A 27,434-nucleotide genomic window follows, 5' to 3' on the forward strand; every position below is an offset into this window, starting at 1 on the left:
GTGTCTGTTCTTAGCTTCTGAATGATTCCCTGTCTCTGTAGATTGTCAGTAAAGGATTTCCTTTCTCTGTGGACAGTCACTGAATGATTTCCCCTCTGTGTAGGTGCAGTCAATGAATGACTTCCGTTCTCTGTGGATAGTCAGCTGCGTAAATGAACGAATTCCGTTCTCTGTGGATAGTCAGCTGCGGTCAACGAATGACTTCCTTTCTCTGTAGTTAGTCACTGAATTGTTCCCCGTCTCTGTAGGTTCGGCCAATGAATGACTTCCTTCTTCTGTGGATAGTCACTGAATGATACCCATCTCTGGGGTGCAGTCAATGAGATGGGGTCGATGTATGACTTCCGGTCTCTGTAGCTAGTCAGTGAATTAATTCTTGTTTATACAGTCGGTGCAGGGTTGTCTGTCTCTGTATGACTGAATTATTTCCTGATTGCAGATACAGTCAGTGAATGACTTCCCGTCCTTGGACATACGTTTTTGTAATACTTTATTTTAGTTTTGCAATGCAAATAACATGAGGCAATTAGTCAGTCACACATGCCACATCCATATAACATCTCCCCACAGGCTTGTATCTGGGACCTCACTCCTTTCCACAGCTTTGAGTATTCAGTGCTTGGGCTCGGCTCTGGCCTTTTGGGTCAGCGGTCACTAATGTCCGTGGCTGTGGCCCCTCCCCCTCCAAAGTGTGAACTTGAAGCAATCGTCCCCTCCCCCATCCCACCCTCCCCGGGGATCTTGTGTATATATGGTCAGTTAAAGACTCCTTGTCTCTGGGGGAGAGGTGACTGACTGCACCCACATTTGACACTTTAGATCTGCCCCTACCCCCGTTCAGTGAATGAAATATTTCCGGGAGGTGTCTCGTTGTGGAGTGCATGAAGGGGTGACCACTGAGGGTCGGTCCATCAAGGAGTGACCGCTGAGGGTTGTCGGTCCATGAGCAGGGGACCTCTTAGGGAGGCTGGTCCAGGAAGGTGTTGCCACTGACGGTGGTCGGTCCATGAGCGGGTGACCTCTGAGGGTGGTTGGTCCATGAAGGGGTGACCTCCGAGGGTGGTCAATCCATGAAGGGTTGATGGCTGAGGGTGGTGGGTCCATGAAGGGTTGACCACTGAGGGTAGTCGGTTCATGAAGGGGTGACCACTGAGGGTGGTCGCTTCATGAAGGGGTGACCACTGAGGGTGGTCGGTCCATGAGCAGGTTACCTCTAAGGGTTGTTTATCCATGAAGGGTTGCAGCGGAGGGTAGTCGGTCCATGAAGGGGTGACCACTGAGGCTGGTCGGTCCATGAAGAGGTGGTCTCTGAGGGTGGTCGGTCCATGAAGGGGTGACCGCTGAGGGTGGTCGGTCCATGAAGAGGTGGCCTCTGAGGGTGGTCGGTCCATGAACGGGTGACCACTGAGGGTGGTCGGTTCATGAAGGGGTGACCACTGAGGGTGGTCGGTCCATGAAGAGGTGGTCTCTGAGGGTGGTCGGTCCATGAAGGGGTGACCGCTGAGGGTGGTCGGTCCATGAAGGGGTGACCGCTGAGGGTGGTCGGTCCATGAAGGGGTGACCGCTGAGGGTGGTCGGTCCATGAAGGGGTGACCTCTGAGGGTGGTCGGTCCATGAAGGGGTGACCGCTGAGGGTGGTCGGTCCATGAAGGGGTGACCGCTGAGGGTGGTCGGTCCATGAAGGGGTGACCGCTGAGGGTGGTCGGTCCATGAAGAGGTGGTCTCTGAGGGTGGTCGGTCCATGAATGGGTGACCGCTGAGGCTGGTCGGTCCATGAAGAGGTGGTCTCTGAGGGTGGTCGGTCCATGAAGGGGTGACTGCTGAGGGTGGTCGGTCCATGAAGGGGTGACCGCTGAGGGTGGTCGGTCCATGAAGGGGTGACCGCTGAGGGTGGTCGGTCCATGAAGGGGTGACCGCTGAGGGTGGTCGGTCCATGAAGGGGTGACCGCTGAGGGTGGTCGGTCCATGAAGAGGTGGTCTCTGAGGGTGGTCGGTCCATGAAGGGGTGACCACTGAGGGTGGTCGGTTCATGAAGGGGTGACCGCTGAGGGTGGTCGGTCCATGAAGGGGTGACCACTGAGGGTGGTCGGTTCATGAAGGGGTGACCGCTGAGGGTGGTCGGTCCATGAAGAGGTGGTCTCTGAGGGTGGTCGGTCCATGAATGGGTGACCGCTGAGGGTGGTGGGTCCATGAAGAGGTGGTCTCTGAGGGTGGTCGGTCCATGAATGGGTGACCGCTGAGGGTGGTGGGTCCATGAAGAGGTGGTCTCTGAGGGTGGTCGGTCCATGAATGGGTGACTGCTGAGGGTGGTCGGTCCATGAAGGGGTGGTCTCTGAGGGTGGTCGGTCCATGAAGGGGTGACCGCTGAGGGTGGTCGGTCCATGAAGAGGTGGTCTCTGAGGGTGGTCGGTCCATGAATGGGTGACCACTGAGGGTGGTGGGTCTGCAATGGTAGAGATGTTGCCCTGGTGTCAATAGCTGGACACAGGACACTGCTCCGTTTTTCTGCTAGAAGTAGGGGTGCCTTCTTCCTGTAGCCACATTGCCACCTCACATATGGCACGTGTTAAAGCCAGTAGGTGTTCCTCTAAAAGGAGCCCCCAGTAGGAGGAAATATCCTTGCGTCATTTAAAACCTGCTGGATGGTGACTACACTGGTCATGGTGAGGGGGCTGACAAAAAACACAGGAAAGCAACCGACAGGATGGATAAGAGATAATTCAGGGCTAGATTACAAAAACAATTAAAGTTACAGGTGGGCGATGAACTTGTCGAAAAAAAGACTCTCTGACTGCATTGTGAGCAGAACCCCTTATAATGGTTTATGGTATGGCCAGGAAGTGACATCAGCAAAGGAAGTAAGTGTCTTCCTGGATTGGGAAGACTGAATTGACCGCACTGCAGGTGCATCAAACAGACTATAATATCTACAATGTGCGGCTTCAACTAAATTTACAAAAGCTGCACCTTCCTATTAAAATAAAATATTTTATTTATTTATATTTGTTTGCAAATTAAATGAAATGTGTTATTTGTGTATGTGTTTGATACACAAATAACACGTGTATGTGTTTGAGGCACTGCCTGTTTTTGATTTTCTGTGTATTGTTTTGAGGTTTAAATCATTGACTGCGTTTAGGCCGGGGGTCCCCGGCTTCTAGTAATGACTCAGAAGGGGGTCCCCGGCTTCTAGTAATGACTCAGAGGGGGGTCCCCGGCTTCTAGTAATGACTCAGTGGGGTCCCCGGCTTCTAGTAATGACTCAGAGGGGGGTCCCCAGCTTCTAGTAATGACTCAGAGGGGGGTCCCCGGCTTCTAGTAATGACTCAGAGGGGGGTCCCCGGCTTCAAGTAATGACTCAGAGGGGGGTCCCCGGCTTCTAGTAATGACTCAGTGGGGGCCCCGGCTTCTAGTAATGACTCAGAGGGGGGTCCCCGGCTTCTAGTAATGACTCAGAGGGGGGTCCCCGGGTTCCAATACTGGTTCAGTGGGGGGTCCCTGGGTTCCAGCAATGATGAGGTGGGGGTCCCTGGGTTCCAGCAATGATGAGGTGGGGGTGCCCGTGTTCCAGCAATGAAGAGGTGGGGGTCCCCAGATTCCAATATTGATTCAGTGGGGGTCCCTGGGTTCCAGCAATGATGAGGTGGGGAGGTCTCCAGGTTCTAGCAATGAAGGGGTGGGGGTCCCCAGATTCCAATACTGATTCAGTGGGGTCCCCAGGTTCCAGCAATGATGAAGTGGGGGTCTCTGGTTTCCAGCAATGATGAGGTGGGGGTCCCTGGGTTCCAGCAATTATGAGGTGGGGAGGTCTCCAGGTTCTAGCAATGAAGAGGTGGGGGTCCCCAGATTCCAATACTGATTCAGTGGGGTCCCGGGGTTCCAGCAGTGATGAGGTGGGGGTCTCCGGGTTCCAGCAATGATGAGGTGGTGGTCCCTGGGTTCCAGCAGTGATGAGGCGGGGGTCCCCGGGTTCCAGCAATGATGAGGTGGGCGTCCCTGGGTTCCAACAATGATGAGGTGGGGGTCCCCGGTTTCCAGCAGTGATGAGGCGGGGGGTCCCCGGGTTCCAGCAGCGATGAGGCAGGGGTTCCCGGGTTCCAGCAATGAAGAAGTGGGGTCCCCATATTTCAATACTGATTGAGTGGGGGTCCCCGGGTTCCAGCAATGATGAGGTGGGCGTCCCTGGGTTCCAGCAATGATGAGGTGGTGGTCCCTGGGTTCCAGCAGTGATGAGGCGGGGGTCCCCGGGTTCCAGCAATGATGAGGTGGGCGTCCCTGGGTTCCAACAATGATGAGGTGGGAGTCCCTGGGTTCCAGCAATGATGAGGTGGGGGTCCCCGGGTTCCAGCAGTGATGAGGCGGAGGTTCCCGGGTTCCAGCAACGAAGAGGTGGGGTCCCCAGATTCCAATACTGATTGAGTGGGGGTCCCCGGGTTCCAGCAGTGATGAGGTGGGGGTCCCCGGGTTCCAGCAGTGATGAGGCGGGGGTCCCTGGGTTCCAGCAATGATGAGGTGGGGGTCCCTGGGTTCCAGCAATGATGAGGCAGGGGTTCCCGGGTTCCAGCAACGAAGAGGTGGGGTCCCCAGATTCCAATACTGATTGAGTGGGGGTCCCCGGGTTCCAGCAATGATGAGGTGGGGGTCCCCGGGTTCCAGCAGTGATGAGGCGGGGGTCCCTGGGTTCCAGCAATGATGAGGTGGGGGTCCCCGGGTTCCAGCAATGATGAGATGGGTGTCCCCGGGTTCCAGCAATGATGAGGCGGTGGTTCCCGGGTTCCAGCAACGAAGAGGTGGGGTCCCCAGATTCCAATACTGATTGAGTGGGGGTCCCCGGGTTCCAGCAGTGATGAGGTGGGCGTCCCTGGGTTCCAGCAGTGATGAAGTAGGGGTCCACAGAAGTCAAAAGGTTGAGAACCACTTTGGAGGAGCTCAGAGCAGTGCATCGGTTCCAACATGGCGGAGTGTGTCTGGATGAATGAAGTCACTGTGCTGGACTGCGTGTGACGCTGCCTAACAGCAGAACTGCGTCAGAAGAACAAGAGTCTGACACAACAGGAGGGGAGAAGGAAAATCTTGGTTATATTGGTCACTTGTGCCCTGGTCCTCTCTCCAAGAAGCTGTGCCCACTGACACTAACAGTTTGGAGAGCAGCCCCAGGGCTGAATTGTGGTTGCATCTCTGACCTCTGCAGTGTTCCAGAGAGGTAGGACGTGCTTTAGGCCAGACCCTGGCATGGGATGGGCACCTCCTGGAGCCTTCTTAGGAGAGCAGGCCGGTCTGGGGGTGCCAGTCCCGGCCATCTAAGGGCCTGATGTAGAGTTTGGCGGACAGGTTACTTCATCACACGCGTCGCTGTGTTACGGTTCCCATAGGATATAATGAGATCGTAATACGGTGGACAGGTATATCCGTCATGTTTGTAACAGAGTAATCCCATCCGCCAACTTAAATCAGGCCCTCAGTCTGGTGCAGCTATGGATTCAGAAGTCTGTGCCCAGACTGGCCCAGGTAGTTAATTAAAAAAAATAGCGGCTGGGTAATTTGGCGCACGCACTCAGTATATAATATCAAACAAAACAATATGGTTTATTAATCACAATATATCACTGGAGCGCGGAAGAGTCACCAAGTCTTCTTCCATAGGAACAAACTCCATAGAAGGAGATCTCAGTCACTCCAGAATAATCGATACACAGTTCCTTTGTGTTCAGTCTTCTGATGTCTTTTGTTTGCATACATCAGTCAGTAGTTCTTGGACGTGTTTCTCCACACACTAGCCAACACGTGTTTCATTTTATATGTTTAATACACCAACAGACTTCATCGGGTATCCTCAAATGTACATCTTAAATAAAGAATTCAAGTTCAATTATGTAGAAATAAGCAATTTATCAGGGAGTACTCCTGTCTGAAGCCACCAGGACAGTATTTGGGCTCAGTCACAAGCACTGTATTTGGGTTCAGTACGGTCCTCGTGACTTGAGATGGGATGTTGCAGGGACAATGTGGTTTATCCTTGTGGGACTTTGTGGGTACAGTGTGGATTATCCTCGTTTTTTATCCTCGTGGGACTTTGCGGGGACAGTGTGGTTTATGCTCATGTGACTTTGCAGGGACAGTGTGGTTTATCCTCTTGTTTTATCCTCATGGGACTTTGCGGGGACAGTGTGGTTTATCCTCGTGTTTTATCCTCATGTGACTTTGCAGGGACAGTGTGGTTTATCCTCTTGTTTTATCCTCATGGGACTTTGCGGGGACAGTGTGGTTTATCCTCGTGTTTTATCCTCATGGGACTTTGCGGGGACAGTGTGGTTTATCCCCATGGGACTTTGCGGGGACAGAGTGGTTTATCCTCATGGGACTTTGCGGGGACAGTGTGGTTAATCCTTGTGGGACTTTGTGGGTACAGTGTGGATTATCCTCGTGGGACTTTGCGGTGACAGTGTGGTTAATGCTCATGTGACTTTGCAGGGACAGTGTGGTTTATCCTCTTGTTTTATCCTCATGGGACTTTGCGGGGACAGTGTGGTTTATCCTCATGTTTTATCCTCATGGGACTTTGTGGGGACAGTGTGGTTTATCCTCATGTTTTATCCTCATGGGACTTTGTGGGGACAGTGTGGTTTATCCTTGTGTTTTATCCTCATGGGACTTTGTGGGGACAGTGTGGTTTATCCTCATGGGACTTTGCAGGGACAGTGTGGTTTATCCTCATGGGACTTTGCGGGGACAGAGTGGTTTATCCAAGTGGGACTTTGCGGGGACAGTATGGTTTACCCTCATGTGACTTTGCGTGGACAGAGTGGTTTACCCTCATGGGACTTTGCGGGGACAGAGTGGTTTATCCTCGTGGGACTTTGCGGGGACAGTGTGGTTTATCCTTGTGGGACTTTGCGGGGACAGTGTGGTTTATCCTTGTGGGACTTTGTGGGGACAGTGTGGTTTATCCTCATGTGACTTTGCGGGGACAGTGTGGTTTATACTCGTGTGACTTTGCGGGGACCGTGTGGTTTATCCTCGTAGGACTTTGCTGGGACAGAGTGGTTTATCCTCGTGAGACTTTGCAGGGACAGTGTGGTTTATCCTGGTGTGACTTTGCTGGGACAGTGTGGTTTATCCTCATGGGACTTTGCTGGGACAGTGTGGTTTATCCTCATGGGACTTTGCGGGTACATTGTGGTTTATCCTCGTGGGACTTTGCGGGGACAGTGTGGTTTATCCTCGTGTTTTATCCTCGTGGGTCTTTGCGGGGACAGAGTGGTTTATCCTCATGGGACTTTGCTGGGACAGTGTGGTTTATCCTCATGGGACTTTGCGGGGACAGAGTGGTTTATCCACGTGGGACTTTGCAGGGACAGTGTGGTTTATCCTCGTGTTTTATCCTCATGGGACTTTGCGGGGACAGTGTGGTTTATCCCCATGGGACTTTGCGGGGACAGAGTGGTTTATCCTCATGGGACTTTGCGGGGACAGTGTGGTTAATCCTCATGTGACTTTGCAGGGACAGTGTGGTTTATCTTCGTGGGACTTTGCGGGGACAGTGTGGTTTATCCTCATGTGACTTTGCAGGGACAGTGTGGTTTATCCTCATGGGACTTTGCGGGGACAGTGTTGTTTATCCTCATGGGACTTTGCGGGGACAGTGTGGTTTATCCTCATGGGACTTTGTGGGGACAGTGTGGTTTATCCTCGTGGTTTATCCTCATGTGACTTTGCGGGGACAGTGTGGTTTATCCTCGTGGGACTTTGTGGGGACAGTGTGGTTTATCCTCATGTGACTTTGCGGGGACAGTGTGGTTTATCCTCGTGGGACTTTGCAGGGACAGTGTGGTTTATCCTCGTGTGATTTTGCAGGGACAGTGTGGTTTATCCTCATGGGACTTTGCGGGGACAGTGTGGTTTATCCTCATGGGACTTTGTGGGGACAGTGTGGTTTATCCTCGTGGTTTATCCTCATGTGACTTTGCGGGGACAGTGTGGTTTATCCTCGTGGTTTATCCTCGTGGGACTTTGTGGGGACAGTGTGGTTTATCCTCGTGGTTTATCCTCATGTGACTTTGCGGGGACAATGTGGTTTATCCTCGTGGGACTTTTGTGGTTAATCCGCTCACTGGCCGTTCTCTGGACAGTGTTGTTTAGTCCCACGTGGGTGATTGCCGGGATGGTGTGGTCTGATCGCTGGGCAGGTGTAGCAGAAACATGGTTTAACCACACACCGCGAGCAGCAGACATATCCTAATTTAACCTTAAAGGGGGACATATCTGTGACCTCACACAGGGATTTAAGTGGACCAGGTCCCATCAGCATCACACCTGACATTAACTAAAAGCTAACTTTGAAACGGGTCCTGGTGGACTTTATATTCAAGTCTTAAAATTTACAGGCAAAACAGTGAGCAATGTCTGAAGAATGAGGCCCTTTAACTGATCCATGTCTGAGTGAGATGCAGACCTTGACAACATTTCACGTGTTGTTAAATTTGGCTTATTCTAGATTTTGTGTTTCTGTAGTTTTAATGCAAAAGTTGACTTTTGTGTAGTGCACGGGGTGACCCGAGTAACCTCCATGTGCCCTGGGTGGTGCCTGCAGGCACTGGAGTTTCTCACAGTGCCTCTCAGTGGGCCATCAAGGTGTTCAGAGTACATGCGTATGGAAGTGCCTTCCCAGGGTGTTTTTGTGTTTTGAGTGTCTGCCATTTAGTGCAGTTTTATACCTCTACCTGTATTTTGTACTCTTTTGTATCATGCACACGGCACCTTTCCTTTTACAACGTATCATTTGCTACCTCTTTTATCTTGTTTGCTTTTGATACATGCACAACCGCCACCACTGCCTCATGTAACGTAACTATTGTTTTAGTGTTTTGAGTGTCTACCATTTATTACTATATATTTTTTTTTTTCTCCTCTACTCGTACTTTATTTGCTCTTGTAACCTGCACACGTCACTTTCTCCTTTCGTATTGCCTCATGTAATGTAACGTTTGTGTTTGTAACAGGCTCACTTGTAATTCCTCTCCTCTTGTATCTTTACTTTGCCTATTGTGAAGCGCTCTGACACCTTCGGGTAAAGTCCGCGCTATATAAAAACGCATTAAATAAAATAAAAATAAAATGCGTGTCCTGGGCCTGCTGTAGAGGGCACAGAGGGATGGTCACACATGAGCCAATCCTAGGTGTGTGGGGGGTCAGGGGGGTTCGGAGGGGTTGTGCTAAGGACATCACCGAGGGAGAGACAAGGCACTGCTCACAGGTGAGCGGGTGGTGAAGGGAGTGAGTGAAGGACTGGTGTGTGACGTGGCAAATGCAAATGAAGGATTTAAGGAAGATGTAAGGATCAGAGGGTCTGAGTGCCTAACAGAGAGCACTGCAGAGGGAAGGCAAGAGGGTCTAAGTGCCTAACAGAGAGCACTGCAGAGGGAAGACAAGGGGGTCTGAGTGTCTAACAGAGAGCACTGCAGAGGGAAGGTAAGAGGATCTGATTGTCTAACACAGAGCACTGCAGAGGGAAGACAGGAGGGTCTAAGTGTCTCACAGAGAGCACTGCAGAGGGAAGGCAAGAGGGTCTAAGTGCCTAACAGAGAGCACTGCAGAGGGAACGCAAGGGGGTCTGAGTGTCTAACAGAGGGCACTGCAGATGGAAGGCAAGAGGGTCTAAGTGTCTAACAGAGAGCACTGCAGAGGGAAGGCAAGAGTGTCTGAGTGTCTAACAGAGAGCACTGCAGAGGGAAGGCAAGAGGGTCTGAGTGTCTCACAGAGAGCACTGCAGAGGGAAGGCAAGGGGGTCTGAGTGTCTACAGAGAGCACTACAGAGGGAAGGTAAGAGGGTCCGAGTGTCTACAGAGAGCAGTACAGAGGGAAGGTAAGAGGATCAGAGTGTCTAACAGAGAGCACTGCAGAGGGAAGAGAAGAGGGTCTGAGTGTCTAACAGAGGGCACTGCAGAGGGAAGGCAAGAGGGTCTGATTGTCTAACAGAGAGCACTGCAGAGGGAAGAGAAGAGAGTCTGAGTGTCTAACAGAGGGCACTGCAGAGGGAAGGCAAGAGGGTAGGAGTGTCTAACAGAGGGCACTGCAGAGGGAAGGCAAAAGGGTCTAAGTGCCTAACAGAGGGCACTGCAGAGGGAAGTGTCATGAAGGGGGACCGGAATAGCCTTTAGAACTGTTTAATTCACAGCCTACACTCCAAGAATTGAAATATTTTCAATCCGAAATAGTCAGAACAAATTCACTGTTGTTACTGATTTATTTGATACTACAAACAATCATTGGCAAAGCCAAGAGGTTTGGCTAGCTTTAGGCGTAGGTCTCTCATGTGTTCTGTCTCTGGGTGCAATAACGGAAATCTTACAGAGAAGAGCCCATGGGTGCACCAGGCGATGCACAGGATTCAAATGCACTAATTTGACGCTGTGCTTTTAATTATATCAGCCACACCCCTTGCAAAGAATTCCTAGTTACACTTCCTAGGCCAGGCCCCTTAGAGACCCCGCAAACAACTCTGACAGGTTTCTCAGATCCATGCGTGATGTGCTGCTCCAGTCCAGTTTTTTCTTTGAATTCTGGGAATTGTAGCCTTGTTTATTTCATTATATAAAAGGACTACAAGTCCCAGAATTCAATGGGGAAAAACTGGACTGGAGCAACACATCACGCATGGACATGGGAATCTTGGCAGCTATGCGCACACCTTTTTCATCCCACTTAAAGCACTGGCCTGCTGTAAGCAGGGACCACACACAGGAGGGGTGGTGCACTCTGGTGCAACCTCCGAAGGGACATGGGGGCGATCTGCTCACGTTGTACACTTCAGTCTTCCTCAGTCTTGGGATGGTGGAGAGGTCTGTAAGGGGGACTGTGGCTGGACAGCCCTGAGAAGCGCCTGGGTTTGGTGGGGTGAGCTGTACCGCATGAAGACAGAGTCCTTTGTTGCACCCGCCACCCACCTCGGGAGGATGAAAGATGGTTATGAAAATATAACTCTAGAGCCGCACTATATTCAGGATAAATTACAGTGCTGCCGGCTGGGTCTTCCCGAAGGAAATCTTAAATTACCCTGAAGGAACTGGGAGGCCTGGTGTATAATCACAGCCCCCCAAGATGTGGCTCCCGGTTGGAAGGAGAGGGCCCATGAATAACAGGGCCCAGACCTCGGAATCCGGCGAGCGGGCAGCTGCCAAGCCACAGAGATATCTTTGGTGCCTCGTCCTCACTCATTCAAGCGCTGACGTCACTCCAAAAGCACAAGACGGAACAAAACCCTCTCTCCAATGCACTACTCTGTCCCACCTTATACCTCTCTCAATCTGCCCTTTATCTCCACTCTCGGACTCTTCCCACGCATCTTTCCACTACTGTGATCTCCAAAACAACCCTTTCTAGACGCTTCCCTCCCCTATCCCTCCCTTTACTCATCCCACACCTCATCCTACTACTGTGATCTCCAAAACAACCCTTTCTAGACGCTTCCCTCCCCTATCCCTCCTTTTACTCATCCCAAACCTCATCCTACTACTGTGATCTCACAAGTAACACTTTCTAGACTCTTCCTTCCTTCATCCCTCCAGGCTCATCCGAAACCTCATCCTACTACTGTCATCTCACAAGTAACACTTTCTAGACTCTTCCCTCCTCTATCACTCCATTATTCTATTCAATCCAACTAACAGACTCACATGTCCACCGCTCAAATGAACTCATATTTTCCTATACTAATCCGCCACTAACCCTTTTGGGTTCCATAGTAGTGGGCTACTCCCCGAAAAGCGCTTTGATGTCTTGTCAGTAGCAAGCGCTATATAATAACCATTACCAGTGTGCTGCTGGGAGGCGGAGGACAGCGCATCTAGGTGCAATATGGCTCCTGTGGTGCAGCGCCGACAGTCCGTCCAGGAAGTGTGTGAGTGCGTGCCTACTTGTGGAAGGGGAAGACTTGCACACGCTTGGAGGTGTGTGTCTTCCTGTATGTTTGCACGAGACCACTGTATGTTAAATCTTGTGTGGGACTGAAGTTTGTTGCTACATGTTTGGCATATTCGTGTGTGTGTCACTTGTGAAGGTGTCTTGATTGAGCTGTGTGTGAATGTATCAGTCTGGCTTGTTGATGTGTGTGGGGCCACGGTCTGTGGATAGTGAATGTCAGCTATGACTTGAGGATACCTGTATTTGTCCTGTGTGGGTCCGACCACTGGTGTTTCAGCCCCGAAATACTGTTTCACTTCAGTGGTATTAAAAAAAGTCTTTAAGTAAACTTTCACATGGCGAGGAGTCGGGACTTACTGCATGAGGCGAATCTTCTTAGAAACTCGTGGCCTGATTCACAAAGGTAAACTTAGACCAAAAGCCTACGTTCACGGCTTTCCAGGTACACAAAGGTAAGTTACAAGTAGTATCTTTACGTCCGCACTTGTGGTGGGATCTCTGCACCTGGAATGGAATCTGCGCACTCTAGGCGGATCTATGCCCCGAGTGCGGAGATTCTGCCCCGAGAGCGGATGTAAAGATGCCACTCACAACTTACCTTTGTGAATACCGAAAAGTAGTAAAGTTACACTTTTAGTCTAAACTTAGACAAAAAGTTACCTTTGTGAACCAGGCCTGGTGAGTTCAACGTAACACATTAGATAACATGCAGTAACTTCAGTGTTCAGTTATTGCTTTCATTAAAAGGATAGAACTTATTTACACATCGGTGAAAACAACAATTAAAATAGATTTGAAAAAGCTTTCGAAACAAAACAGCTGCCCACCACTTTGATTACAGCGGATCCACTGGGTTTGTGTCTCAGCTAGTGCTGCGCACCCGTCCCCGGCCCTCCTCACACCCCCAGGAAAGTTAGTCCTGAACTCCTAGAATATGGGGACTCCACATTTTCCCAGGGGCCACAAACTTTGGTCTATGATGTGACCGAGGGCCACATTGATGCCAGCCGGGTGGCGGTCAGGGGAAGGGGTAATTGGTGGTAAGGTGGGTTTAGGGGAACCAAAGCATATATATCTAGTGACAGAATTGCACAATGTGAAACACAAACTTGAAATTAATCCCAGGTTCTCCACTTAACCAAATTGTGTGATCCTGGGCAATTGTTTTATTTCACTTTCCCGCCTTGTTTCATTTTTACATAAGAGGACCTCGAAAATGACTTCAGGGTGTAGAAAGTTAAAATCCTTCTCCTGTGTTTGAAATATTAAACTATTATGTTGTTCGTGTATAATAGAAACCCAGGTCACCCCAACAGTGCACATAACCGAGTGGCCTCTTAGTTCACTATCGGCATAGTTGGCAGGAAGGGGGAGCTGGTGGGGGGAAATGAATGTTTCTAAATTCATTTTTTTAAACGATCACTTTTGAAATAATACTTCTCAGTGCAGTGATAAATTCTTATTTACTAAGATGAAACGGTCCTGCATGTAAATGAAATACACTTTTTGACTTTTGAAGAAACTATCATACTTTTACACTCTTGCTGCAAAGATTTCTCGAACAATGAACATGTTTCTAAAGTTTAGAGCTGCAGGACACCCTGGGTACTTCATTCCTTGAACTTCAGTCAATCTTTAAATAAATGCTTGCCTGTTTATTTAACCCATTTTTAAAGTTAGGGCTGAGTGCAGTAAACAGCAGCCCGGAGTGCAGTGGCCCAGGGGGCAGCAGGTGGAGGGTCACTGTCCTGGAAGCAACTGACCCCCACTTCTGGTACCTGGTGGTGTGCCCCCCAACAACCAGGACATATTGTTTGGGGACCCAGCTCAGTGCAGTACAAGCCCCTGGGCTGGCACCTGTGAAACAGGATTGTCCGCCACTAAGCCAAGTTGTGTATCCATGGGCATGAGCTGTTCAAACCTGTATATATGGTTCATTAATGCAAAGCCCTTAGGGTTAGACTGAGTGTTCTAAGGGACTGCAGTGAACTCCAGCTCAGTGGTTCCAGTGTGAAAACGTGCACGTGTTCAGAGAATGTAACAACTGTTTGGAGCTGTGTATACCGCTCCCAGACTGCTCCCTGGGATTACATGCAGGTACATGCAAGATTGGTGATTGCTTTCAAAACAAAATGTACACAAAACACGTGCAACTTGAAAAAAAAAAGCGTTTTGCAATACTATTGTGCAACTTGAGGCAGAGTTTAGTAAAATGTATTTGATGCACGCCACGGTAGAAATATATATATATAATCAGTCAAATGCACCTCACCAGGGATATATTTCCTTGCATTAATGCAGATTTACGACTTTCTGTAATTCACGAAAGTTTAAGAAAGTAGACCTGCAACCTGTACCCCTGCAAACCTTTGTGATTTACCGTGTGCTGAGCAATTGCAAGTTCACCTTCCCTAAACCCCGTTTGTCCCACCACAAAAAAGCGTTTTATTACTGCCTTTGAGAGGGATGAGTTTCCAACCTTTTCCAATACATAAAGAGATTGGAAATGAGTTGGGCAGTACCTTAAATATGTGGGCACGTGGGTGCGCACTGGCTCAAAGGGCACAGCACCTGTGAAAATACCACCCCCGCCTTCTAGCCCCTGTGTGGCCTGATTACAAGTTGCATGGTACTTATGGATGATGAATCTACACCTGTAAAAAATGGTATAGTCCAGTAACGCCCCTCGATACTAGGAGCTTGGAATGGGTAATAACCGTGCAGCCCTGGGTTTATCCGGCAGAACCCATGTGGTATTTCCTTTTCTGTGGGGATTATCACTCATTCATCACCTGCTTTGATCAGTGGGTGTGACGTAAGCGAGGGGGTGTGGCCTAACATCCTGAGCTGCCGACCTCAGAGCGGGGGGAGCCAGGTTCGAGTCCCGGCGTCTGCTCAACATCCTGTGATTCTGGGCAGTCAGCTTAATCTCCCTGTGCCGACATTACAGCGCCTTGACACCCTCACGGGTGATTTGCCGCGCTTTACAAATCCTGGATTTATTTATTTATTTATTTATTAGGTGATAAATGTCAGCAGGGGACTGGTGCAGGGAGGGTGGGAGGTGACAGAATGCTAGTTTAGGCAGGTGAGACTGGCAGGGGAGGGAATGACACGTCCCCATGTGCAGTGGGTGAATGTTGGCCAAGGGTTGGTCCAGGCTGCAATCCTACCTTTCTCAAAGCAATTTAACTGGTGGAATTTCCAGGTCAATAAAATTGCAACTGAACAACCCACTCATGACTGAGGGGAGCAAAGTACAATACTGGAATTTTATTCTGTACAACTCATAATTGGAGCCTATATAGATTTAGAAAATGGACACACAGTCAGAACCTCGCTGACACCCAAACCCTGTGATAAAACGTGAAATCTGGTATAATCAGAAAAGCTTTTATATAATGAGAACACTGCCATAATATCTCACCCCTCTATGGCAGCAAAAGCCACAAGTGATTTTTTTTTAGCTATTTGAAGCACCCGGCCAATGGGACAAGTAGATTTATTATACAATTCCACGCATGTGTGGTAGCCAGGGGTGTGTTAGCACATTGAAAGTGCTGTGGTGATGGGCAGTGAGCCTTTGGAGGCCACAAAACAGTAGTGTTGCAGTGCAACTGTACCCTAAGACTGACTGACAGTCATCTATGGTGTTTCTGCAGTAGTGCTGTAGATTCACTGAACTCCAGTATTCACTCGCACTGATTCCTACTATCATGTGCCGCAATGCTGCAATGTCCGAGGGCTGACTCACGATCATTGCAGGTGACGTCCTGCCCCGTGTGCATGAACCTCGATGGTCACTCTCAGTCATGCTCGCACTCGTGGCAATAGGACGAGCTCATGGTCATTCCTGCTGTCAGGGGGTGGTAGCGCTCTAGGGTTTGTAAATCCTAGTGCTTGTGGTGATCCACGTCGTCACGCAAGGCCCTTGTACCGTAGACCGACTCACAATCATCTGTAGTCTTGCTGGCAGTAGTGCTGTAGATTCACTGAACTCCAGCATTCGCTCGCACTGATCCCCACTGTCATGTGTTGGTGCTGCAGTGTCTGTGTGTCCGAGGGGTGACTCGCGATCACTTCAGATGACTGAATAGTGCCCTTGTGTGCATGACGTCAATGTTCGCTCGCACTGATCCCTGTGGTCACGTGGCACTGGTGCTCCAGTGCTGGTGTGCCCTAGGACTGACTCATGGTGGACCCTGGTGTCAGGTGGTGGGAGCGCTCTAGGGTTAGTGAACCCTAGTGTTTGTTCACAGTGATCCCTGTGGTCCTGTGGCGGTGGTGCTCCAGTGCTGGTGTGCCCTAGGACTGACTCGTGGTGGTCCCTGGTGTCAGGTGGTGGGAGCGCTCTAGGGTTAGTGAACCCTAGTGTTTGTTCACAGTGATCCCTGTGGTCCTGTGGCGGTGGTGCTCCAGTGCTGGTGTGCCCTAGGACTGACTCGTGGTGGTCCCTGGTGTCAGGTGGTGGGAGCGCTCTAGGGTTAGTGAACCCTAGTGTTTGTTCACAGTGATCCCTGTGGTCCTGTGGCGGTGGTGCTCCAGTGCTGGTGTGCCCTAGGACTGACTCATGGTGGTCCCTGGTGCCGGGTGGTGGGAGCGCTCTAGGGTTAGTGGACCCTAGTGTTTGTTCACAGTGATCCCTGTGGTCCTGTGGCGGTGGTGCTCCAGTGCTGGTGTGCCCTAGGACTGACTCGTGGTGGTCCCTGGTGTCAGGTGGTGGGAGCGCTCTAGGGTTAGTGAACCCTAGTGTTTGTTCACAGTGATCCCTGTGGTCCTGTGGCGGTGGTGCTCCAGTGCGGGTGTGCCCTAGGACTGACTCATGGTGGTCCCTGGTGCCGGGTGGTGGGAGCGCTCTAGGGTTAGTGAACCCTAGTGTTTGTTCACAGTGATCCCTGTGGTCACGTGGCGGTGGTGCTCCAGTGCTGGTGTGCCCTAGGACTGACTCGTGGTGGTCCCTGGTGTCAGGTGGTGGGAGCGCTCTAGGGTTAGTGAACCCTAGTGTTTGTTCACAGTGATCCCTGTGGTCCTGTGGCGGTGGTGCTCCAGTGCGGGTGTGCCCTAGGACTGACTCATGGTGGTCCCTGGTGCCGGGTGGTGGGAGCGCTCTAGGGTTAGTGAACCCTAGTGTTTGTTCACAGTGATCCCTGTGGTCACGTGGCACTGGTGCTCCAGTGCTGGTGTGCCCTAGGACTGACTCGTGGTGGTCCCTGGTGTCAGGTGGTGGGAGCGCTCTAGGGTTAGTGAACCCTAGTGTTTGTTCACAGTGATCCCGGTGGTCCTGTGGCGGTGGTGCTCCAGTGCGGGTGTGCCCTAGGACTGACTCATGGTGGTCCCTGGTGTCGGGTGGTGGGAGCGCTCTAGGGTCAGTGAATCCTAGTGTTTGTTCACAGTGATCCCCTGTGGTCCTGTGGCAGTGGTGCTCCAGTGCTGGTGTACCCTAGGACTGACTCGTGGTGGTCCCTGGTGTCGGGTGGTGGGAGCGCTCTAGGGTTAGTGAACCCTAGTGTTTGTTCACAGTGATCCCCTGTGGTCACGTGGCACTGGTGCTCCAGTGCGTGTGTGCCCTAGGACTGACTCGTGGTGGGCCCTGGTGCCGGGTGGTGGGAGCGCTCTAGGGTTAGTAAACCCTAGTGTTTGTTCACAGTGATCCCTGTGGTCACGTGGCGGTGGTGCTCCAGTGCTGGTGTGCCCTAGGACTGACTCATGGTGGTCCCTGGTGCCGGGTGGTGGGAGCGCTCTAGGGTTAGTGGACCCCAGTGTTTGTTCACACTGATCCCTGTGGTCCTGTGGCACTGGTGCTCCAGTGCTGGTGTACCCTAGGACTGACTCATGGTGGACCCTGGTGTCAGGTGGTGGGAGCGCTCTAGGGTTAGTGAACCCTAGTGTTTGTTCACAGTGATCCCTGTGGTCACGTGGCACTGGTGCTCCAGTGCGGGTGTGCTCTAGCACTGACTCATGGTGGTCCCTGGTGCCGGGTGGTGGGAGCGCTCTAGGGTTAGTGGACCTAGTGTTTGTTCACAGTGATCCCTGTGGTACTGTGGCACTGGTGCTCCAGTGGTGGTGTGCCCTAGGACTGACTCATGGTGGTCCCTGGTGTCGGATGGTGGGAGCGCTCTAGGGTTAGTGAACCCTAGTGTTTGTTCACAGTGATCCCCTGTGGTCACGTGGCACTGGTGCTCCAGTGCGGGTGTGCCCTAGGACTGACTCGTGGTGGGCCCTGGTGCCGGGTGGTGGGAGCGCTCTAGGGTTAGTGAACCCTAGTGTTTGTTCACAGTGATCCCTGTGGTCACGTGGCGGTGGTGCTCCAGTGCTGGTGTGCCCTAGGACTGACTCATGGTGGTCCCTGGTGCCGGGTGTTTGGAGCGCTCTAGGGTTAGTGGACCCCAGTGTTTGTTCACACTGGGTCCTGTGGCACTGGTGCTCCAGTGCTGGTGTACCCTAGGACTGACTCATGGTGGACCCTGGTGTCAGGTGGTGGGAGCGCTCTAGGGTTAGTGAACCCTAGTGTTTGTTCACAGTGATCCCTGTGGTCACGTGGCAGTGGTGCTCCAGTGCGGGTGTGCTCTAGCACTGACTCATGGTGGTCCCTGGTGCCGGGTGGTGGGAGCGCTCTAGGGTTAGTGGACCTAGTGTTTGTTCACAGTGATCCCTGTGGTACTGTGGCACTGGTGCTCCAGTGGTGGTGTGCCCTAGGAGTGACTCATGGTGGTCCCTGGTGTCAGGGTTGGGAGCGCTCTAGCGTTAGTGAACCCTAGTGTTTGTTCACAGTGATCCCCTGTGGTCCTGTGGCAGTGGTGCTCCAGTGGTGGTGTGCCCTAGGACTGATGCATGGTGGTCCCTGGTGTCGGGTGGTGGGAGCGCTCTAGGGTCAGTGAATCCTAGTGTTTGTTCACAGTGATCCCCTGTGGTCATGTGGCAGTGGTGCTCCAGCGGTGGTGTGCCCTAGGACTGACGCATGGTGGTCCCGGGTGTCGGGTGGTGGGAGCGCTCTAGGGTGAGTGAACCCTAGTGTTTGTTCACAGTGATCCCTGTGGTCACGTGGCGGTGGTGCTCCAGTGGTGGTGTGCCCTAGGACTGACTCATGGTGGTCCCTGGTGTCGGGTGGTGGGAGCGCTCTAGGGTTAGTGAACCCTAGTGTTTGTTCACAGTGATCCCCTGTGGTCACGTGGCACTGGTGCTCCAGTGCGGGTGTGCCCTAGGACTGACTCGTGGTGGGCCCTGGTGCTGGGTGGTGGGAGCGCTCTAGGGTTAGTGAACCCTAGTGTTTGTTCACAGTGATCCCTGTGGTCACGTGGCGGTGGTGCTCCAGTGCTGGTGTGCCCTAGGACTGACTCATGGTGGTCCCTGGTGCCGGGTGGTGGGAGCGCTCTAGGGTTAGTGGACCCCAGTGTTTGTTCACACTGATCCCTGTGGTCCTGTGGCACTGGTGCTCCAGTGCTGGTGTACCCTAGGACTGACTCATGGTGGACCCTGGTGTCAGGTGGTGGGAGCGCTCTAGGGTTAGTGAACCCTAGTGTTTGTTCACAGTGATCCCTGTGGTCACGTGGCAGTGGTGCTCCAGTGCGGGTGTGCTCTAGCACTGACTCATGGTGGTCCCTGGTGCCGGGTGGTGGGAGCGCTCTAGGGTTAGTGGACCTAGTGTTTGTTCACAGTGATCCCTGTGGTACTGTGGCACTGGTGCTCCAGTGGTGGTGTGCCCTAGGAGTGACTCATGGTGGTCCCTGGTGTCAGGGTTGGGAGCGCTCTAGCGTTAGTGAACCCTAGTGTTTGTTCACAGTGATCCCCTGTGGTCCTGTGGCAGTGGTGCTCCAGTGGTGGTGTGCCCTAGGACTGATGCATGGTGGTCCCTGGTGTCGGGTGGTGGGAGCGCTCTAGGGTCAGTGAATCCTAGTGTTTGTTCACAGTGATCCCCTGTGGTCCTGTGGCAGTGGTGCTCCAGTGCTGGTGTGCCCTAGGACTGACTCATGGTGGTCCCTGGTGTCAGGTGGTGGGAGCGCTCTAGGGTGAGTGAACCCTAGTGTTTGTTCACAGTGATCCCTGTGGTCACGTGGCGGTGGTGCTCCAGTGCTGGTGTGCCCTAGGACTGACTCATGGTGGGCCCTGGTGTCAGGTGGTGGGAGCGCTCTAGGGTTAGTGAACCCTAGTGTTTTTTCACAGTGATCTCTGTGGTCCTGTGGCGGTGGTGCTCCAGTGCGGGTGTGCCCCAGGACTGACTCATGGTGGTCCCTGGTGTCAGGTGGAGGGAGCGCTCTAGGGTGAGTGAACCCTAGTGTTTGTTCACAGTGATCCCTGTGGTCACGTGGCGGTGGTGCTCCAGTGCTGGTGTACCCTAGGACTGACTCATGGTGGTCCCTGGTGTCAGGTGGTGGGAGCGCTCTCGGGTTAGTGGACCCTAGTGTTTGTTCACAGTGATCCCTGTGGTCACGTGGCAGTAGTGCTCCAGTGTGGGTGTGCCCTAGGACTGTCTCATGGTCGTCTCTGGTGTCAGGGGTTGGGAGCGCTCTAGGGTTAGTGAACCCTAGTGTTTGTTCACACTGATCCCTGTGGTCCTGTGGCGGTGGTGCTCCAGCGGTGGTGTGCCCTAGGACTGACTCGTGGTGGATCCTGGTGTCGGATGGTGGGAGCGCTCTAGGGTCAGTGAATCCTAGTGTTTCTTCACAGTGATCCCTGTGGTCCTGTGGCGGTGGTGCTCCAGTGCGGTTGTGCCCTAGCACTGACTCATGGTGGTCCCTGGTGTCGGGTGGTGGGAGCGCTCTAGGGTGAGTGAACCCTAGTGTTTGTTCACACTGATCCCTGTGGTCACGTGGCAGTGGTGCTCCAGTGCGGGTGTGCCCTAGGAGTGACTCATGGTGGTCCCTATCGTCAGGTGGTTGGAGCGCTCTAGGGTTAGTGGACCCTAGTGTTTGTTCACAGTGATCCCTGTGGTCACGTGGCACTGGTGCTCCAGCACTGGAGTGCCCTAGGACTGACTCATGGTGGTCCCTGGTGTCAGGTGGTGGGAGCGCTCTCGGGTTAGTGAACCCTAGTGTTTGTTCACAGTGATCCCTCCCTGTGGTCACGTGGCGGTGGTGCTCCAGCGCTGGTGTACCCTAGGACTAACTCATGGTGGTCCCTGGTGTCAGGTGGTGGGAGCGCTCTCGGGTTAGTGGACCCTAGTGTTTGTTCACAGTGATCCCTGTGGTCACGTGGCGGTGGTGCTCCAGTGCTGGTGTGCCCTAGGACTGACTCATGGTGGTCCCTGGTGTCAGGTGGTGGGAGCGCTCTAGGGTGAGTGAACCCTAGTGTTTGTTCACAGTGATCCCTGTGGTCACGTGGCGGTGGTGCTCCAGTGCGGGTGTGCCCTAGGACTGACTCATGGTGGTCCCTGGTGTCAGGTGGTGGGAGCGCTCTAGGGTTAGTGAACCCTAGTGTTTGTTCACAGTGATCCCTGTGGTCCTGTGGCGGTGGTGCTCCAGTGCGGGTGTGCCCCAGGACTGACTCATGGTGGTCCCTGGTGTCAGGTGGTGGGAGCGCTCTAGGGTTAGTGAACCCTAGTGTTTGTTTACAGTGATCCCGTGGCGGTGGTGCTCCAGGGTCTGTGGACACCTTGAGGCCAGGCCTTCGTAATCTGCAAATCGCTCATTTTGCCTCAATTTTCGAAAGTTTAGAGATTTACTTTTGGACCAAGCCTCCAGGCATAGTCGGGGCCCTGGGACTCTCAGGTCCCGCCTCTCGACTCTTTGCCATCAACATTCCCTGGGTGTAAACCTGGTGGGCTGGCATCAGGTGGAGGGCACCGTCGCTAGTAGACACGCTGGAGGGCATGTAAGGTGGAGGGCTGGTCGAGAGTTGCTTAGAAGGCTCACAGTATGGCCTGGTTGGGGGTTGCATAGAGGGCATGTGAGGCGAAGGACTTAGGGGTCTGGCTGGAGGGCACTAGAGGTGGAGGGCCTGGTTGGGGGTTGCTTAGAGGGCATGTGATGCGAAGGACTCAGGGTTCTGGCTGGAGGGCACTAGAGGTGGAGGGCCTGGTTGGGGTTTGCATAGAGGGCATGTGAGTCGAAGGACTTAGGGTTCTGGCTGGAGGGCACTAGAGGTGGAGGGCCAGGTTGGGGGTTGCATAGAGGGCATGTAAGGACAGGATTTGGGTTCTGGCTGGAGGGCACTAGAGGTGGAGGGCCTGGTTGGGGGTTGCATAGAGGGCATGTGAGGCGAAGGACTCAGGGGTCTGGCTGGAGGGCACTAGAGGTGGAGGGCCTGGTTAGGGGTTGCATAGAGAGAATGTGGGGTGAAGGACTCAGGGGTCTGGCTGGAGGGCACTAGAGGTGGAGGGCCTGGTTGGGGGTTGCATAGAGGGCATGCGAGTCGAGGGACTTAGGGTTCTGGCTGGAGGGCACTAGAGGTGGAGAGCCTGGTTGGGGGTTGCATAGAGGGCATGTGAGGACAGGATTTGGGGTCTGGCTGGAGGGCACTAGAGGTGGAGGGCCTGGTTGGGGGTTGCATAGGGGCATGTGAGTCGAGAGACTTAGGATTCTGGCTGGAGGGCACTAGAGGTGGAGGGCCTGGTTGGGGGTTGCATAGAGGGCATGTGAGGACAGGATTTGGGGTCTGGCTGGAGGGCACTAGAGGTGGAGGGCCTGGTTGGGGGTTGTATAGAGGGCATGTGAGGACAGGATTTGGGCTCTGGATGGAGGGCACTAGAGGTGGAGGGCCTGGTTGGGGGTTGCATAGAGGGCATGTGAGGACAGGATTTGGGGTCTGGCTGGAGGGCACTAGAGGTGGAGGGCCTGGTTGGGGGTTGCATAGAGGGCATGTGAGGACAGGATTTGGGGTCTGGCTGGAGGGCACTAGAGGTGGAGGGCCTGGTTGGGGGTTGCATAGAGGGCATGTGAGGACAGGATTTGGGTTCTGGCTGGAGGGCACTAGAGGTGGAGGGCCTGGTTGGGGGTTGTATAGAGGGCATGTGAGGACAGGATTTGGGGTCTGGCTGGAGGGCACTAGAGGTGGAGGGCCTGGTTGGGGGTTGCATAGAGGGCATGTGAGGACAGGATTTGGGCTCTGGCTGGAGGGCACTAGAGGTGGAGGGCCTGGTTGGGGGTTGCATAGAGGGCATGTGAGGACAGGATTTGGGGTCTGGCTGGAGGGCACTAGAGGTGGAGGGCCTGGTTGGGGGTTGTATAGAGGGCATGTGAGGACAGGATTTGGGCTCTGGCTGGAGGGCACTAGAGGTGGAGGGCCTGGTTGGGGGTTGCATAGAGGGCATGTGAGGACAGGATTTGGGCTCTGGCTGGAGGGCACTAGAGGTGGAGGGCCTGGTTGGGGGTTGCATAGAGGGCATGTGAGGACAGGATTTGGGGTCTGGCTGGAGGGCACTAGAGGTGGAGGGCCTGGTTGGGGGTTGCATAGAAGGCATGTGAGGCGAAGGACTCAGGGTTCTGGCTGGAGGGCACTAGAGGTGGAGGGCCTGGTTGGGGGTTGCATAGAGGGCATGTGAGGACAGGATTTGGGCTCTGGCTGGAGGGCACTAGAGGTGGAGGGCCTGGTTGGGGGTTGCATAGAGGGAATGTGAGGACAGGATTTGGGGTCTGGCTGGAGGGCACTAGAGGTGGAGGGCCTGGTTGGGGGTTGCATAGAAGGCATGTGAGGCGAAGGACTCAGGGTTCTGGCTGGAGGGCACTAGAGGTGGAGGGCCTGGTTGGGGGTTGCATAGAAAGAATGTGGGGTGAAGGACTTAGGGTTCTGGCTGGAGGGCACTAGAGGTGGAGGGCCTGTTTGGGGGTTGCATAGAGGGAATGTGAGGACAGGATTTGGGCTCTGGCTGGAGGGCACTAGAGGTGGAGGGCCTGGTTGGGGGTTGCATAGAGGGCATGTGAGGACAGGATTTGGGCTCTGGCTGGAGGGCACTAGAGGTGGAGGGCCTGGTTGGGGGTTGCATAGAGGGCATGTGAGGACAGGATTTGGGCTCTGGCTGGAGGGCACTAGAGGTGGAGGGCCTGGTTGGGGGTTGCATAGAGGGCATGTGAGGACAGGATTTGGGGTCTGGCTGGAGGGCACTAGAGGTGGAGGGGCTGGTTGGGGGTTGCATAGAGGGCATGTGAGGACAGGATTTGGGCTCTGGCTGGAGGGCACTAGAGGTGGAGGGCCTGGTTGGGGGTTGCATAGAGGGCATGTGAGGACAGGATTTGGGCTCTGGCTGGAGGGCACTAGAGGTGGAGGGCCTGGTTGGGGGTTGCATAGAGGGCATGTGAGGACAGGATTTGGGGTCTGGCTGGAGGGCACTAGAGGTGGAGGGCCTGGTTGGGGGTTGCATAGAAGGCATGTGAGGCGAAGGACTCAGGGTTCTGGCTGGAGGGCACTAGAGGTGGAGGGCCTGGTTGGGGGTTGCATAGAGGGCATGTGAGGACAGGATTTGGGCTCTGGCTGGAGGGCACTAGAGGTGGAGGGCCTGGTTGGGGGTTGCATAGAGGGAATGTGAGGACAGGATTTGGGGTCTGGCTGGAGGGCACTAGAGGTGGAGGGCCTGGTTGGGGGTTGCATAGAAGGCATGTGAGGCGAAGGACTCAGGGTTCTGGGTGGAGGGCACTAGAGGTGGAGGGCCTGGTTGGGGGTTGCATAGAAAGAATGTGGGGTGAAGGACTTAGGGTTCTGGCTGGAGGGCACTAGAGGTGGAGGGCCTGTTTGGGGGTTGCATAGAGGGAATGTGAGGACAGGATTTGGGCTCTGGCTGGAGGGCACTAGAGGTGGAGGGCCTGGTTGGGGGTTGCATAGAGGGCATGTGAGGACAGGATTTGGGCTCTGGCTGGAGGGCACTAGAGGTGGAGGGCCTGGTTGGGGGTTGTATAGAGGGCATGTGAGGACAGGATTTGGGCTCTGGCTGGAGGGCACTAGAGGTGGAGGGCCTGGTTGGGGGTTGCATAGAGGGCATGTGAGTCGAAGGACTTAGGGTTCTGGCTGGAGGGCACTAGAGGTGGAGGGCCAGGTTGGGGGTTGCATAGAGGGCATGTAAGGACAGGATTTGGGCTCTGGCTGGAGGGCACTAGAGGTGGAGGGCCTGGTTGGGGGTTGCATAGAGGGCATGTGAGGACAGGATTTGGGCTCTGGCTGGAGGGCACTAGAGGTGGAGGGCCTGGTTGGGGGTTGCATAGAAGGCATGTGAGTCGAAGGACTTAGGGTTCTGGCTGGAGGGCACTAGAGGTGGAGGGCCAGGTTGGGGGTTGCATAGAGGGCATGTGAGGACAGGATTTGGGCTCTGGCTGGAGGGCACTAGAGGTGGAGGGCCTGGTTGGGGGTTGCATAGAAGGCATGTGAGTCGAAGGACTTAGGGTTCTGGCTGGAGGGCACTAGAGGTGGAGGGCCAGGTTGGGGGTTGCATAGAGGGCATGTGAGGACAGGATTTGGGCTCTGGCTGGAGGGCACTAGAGGTGGAGGGCCTGGTTGGGGGTTGTATAGAGGGCATGTGAGGACAGGATTTGGGCTCTGGCTGGAGGGCACGCGAGGTGGAGGGCCTGGTTGGGGGTTGCATAGAGGGCATGTGAGGACAGGATTTGGGCTCTGGCTGGAGGGCACGCGAGGTGCAGGGCCTGTCGGGGTCTGCCTGAAGGGAAGGAGGGAGGAAAGGGTAGTTTGGGTAGGCGGGCTCAGACAGGTGGGCATCTTCTGAAGGACTCTGTGAGGGTACGCCTCAGTGCAGTCGCGGCTTGCTGGGTGCCTAGAGGGTGGAGGCAGCTCATCACATCCATTTGTTTTAAAGTAAGGGGGTCTGGCTGCCTGGGGCCTGGTGGGTACTCTAGAGAGTGTGGGTTGGACCTGGCACGGTTCCAACTCAAATGTCTGCCCGTTAAGAGTGTTGGCATAGCTAGCAGGTCTAACATTGCTCACCCTTTTTTTACTTTATCAATGCTTGTTTTGCTTGCTATGGTTTTTGTAAAACTTTGTTGAGGGAGCTGCCTGGCCCTCACCAGTACAATATTTTTTTTTTTAAAGCAAACATATGTTTTTGGTCTAAAAAAACAGACATTGCTGTTTTAATCCCTGGCACTGAAGGAACTACTTTGTGAGAGGATGTGTTGGTTGTGAAAGAGCTGAATGCTGTCACTCACAATGCCTTAGCCAATGGTTCCACGCTGTACGCCACGGTGGGTGGGTAAAAGCCATGAGTGACACGTTAACAGACCAGTGGATGAAGAAGCAAAAAAAAGAGATCTGAACCCCCTTAGGATAAAAACTGCTCAGAAACTCCCCCTCCAGGGAAGCAGAAACAGGAACGGGACTGAAAACCATCCCTGAACCCCAGGTGTAGAGAGCGGCTCCAGGGGTCCTTTGTCGGAGCCGGGGTTTACCGAGCTCTTTGTTACATATTCTGTTTATTTAAAAGGCTGGTTTGACCTTTGTTTTGTTGCTGGTCACGATGAACGGGGTACAGTTTGATAAAACCGGTATCTTTGAGTGTTTGTTTGGTGGAGCTGTGAACACTCAGTTTTCAGGCGAGGGTGACAAGCTGGGCACATGCCAGCTCTCAGTCCCAGTGACCCACTGGTGAGTTCCGTGTGACATTTGCAGGGCACTGGGTCCAGTTAATATGTGAGGCGTTTGTGGGGTGATCCCCAGAAGGTCACTGGTTCTAATCCTGGGGAGACCCCCTCGGGGGGTCATGTGGTTTAAAGGTAACCACACGCACACCTGCCACGCTCTGCTGGTGCCCACCTGTGGGGCACCCCGCGCTCATGCCCTCTGCCACGCCTGACCCTTAAATCTGCAGCTGTCTCTCCCCTCTCTCGTGGTGTGGTGTAATAGGAGAGCGCCTAGAGGCGACCAGGCCGCAGTATGGTGCACATACTCCTGCCATTTCACATGGCACTGCCAGGAGTGCCCCCTTTAGTTTAGGTTTATGGGAAGAAGATGCCTCATGGGTGTGCTGCTCCTCCTCCTGCCCAATAGAGGATGGATGAGTGAGTCAGACGCCTCTTGCCGCCTCCTGCCCATGGGAGGATGAATGAGTGAGTCAGACGCCTCTTTCAACAGAGAGTAAAGGGTTATTTCAGTTCTCAGCACGTAGCTGGGGGGGGGGGGCTTCGTACAGCTGTGGCAGCGGGTGGTAAATTGTGTGGCTGTCACAGCTCTTAGAAGCCTTAGTGTAAGACCAAAGCACTAGAGTAGGCGATGGGCGGGGCAGCCGGACAGTGGACTCTTCTCATTGGTTACAAAGGTGGTCAGTCCAGAGTTTGGCTCTCAAGACCCTGGTTGCTGCCACGCTCGGGGTGGCTTACTGTTTACCCTGCACCCCCAGGCCTGAGGGACCCCTACCTGTGCCGTGCCCCGCCCCCGGTACCGTTCGTGCAGCTTCCCTGGACAGCATCTTTAATAGAGTGTAACTTGGGCCTGGACTTGCAGGGTCCGAGAACAGGCTCGTCCGAAGGATGTGATGGAAAGGCCAAGCACTAAGCATGTTACATACGTGACGTCACAGGTGACGTGTCTACCCAGTACATGCCCTGAAGACTGCAGGGCCACTGACCGGTGATGCCTCACAGCGA

At 53.6% G+C, this 27,434-nt stretch overlaps 1 protein-coding gene across 6 annotated transcripts in view; it reads left to right on the plus strand.

Moving 5' to 3' along the window:
• LRP4 (LDL receptor related protein 4) overlaps window positions 1–27,434 on the plus strand; it is a 460,938-nt gene that overhangs the window by 47,252 nt on the left and 386,252 nt on the right. The gene's annotated exons all lie outside the window — the stretch shown is intronic.

The sequence above is a fragment of the Pleurodeles waltl genome, chromosome 3_1, assembly GCF_031143425.1.
Source record: "Pleurodeles waltl isolate 20211129_DDA chromosome 3_1, aPleWal1.hap1.20221129, whole genome shotgun sequence".
Taxonomy (NCBI): Eukaryota; Metazoa; Chordata; class Amphibia; order Caudata; family Salamandridae; genus Pleurodeles; species Pleurodeles waltl.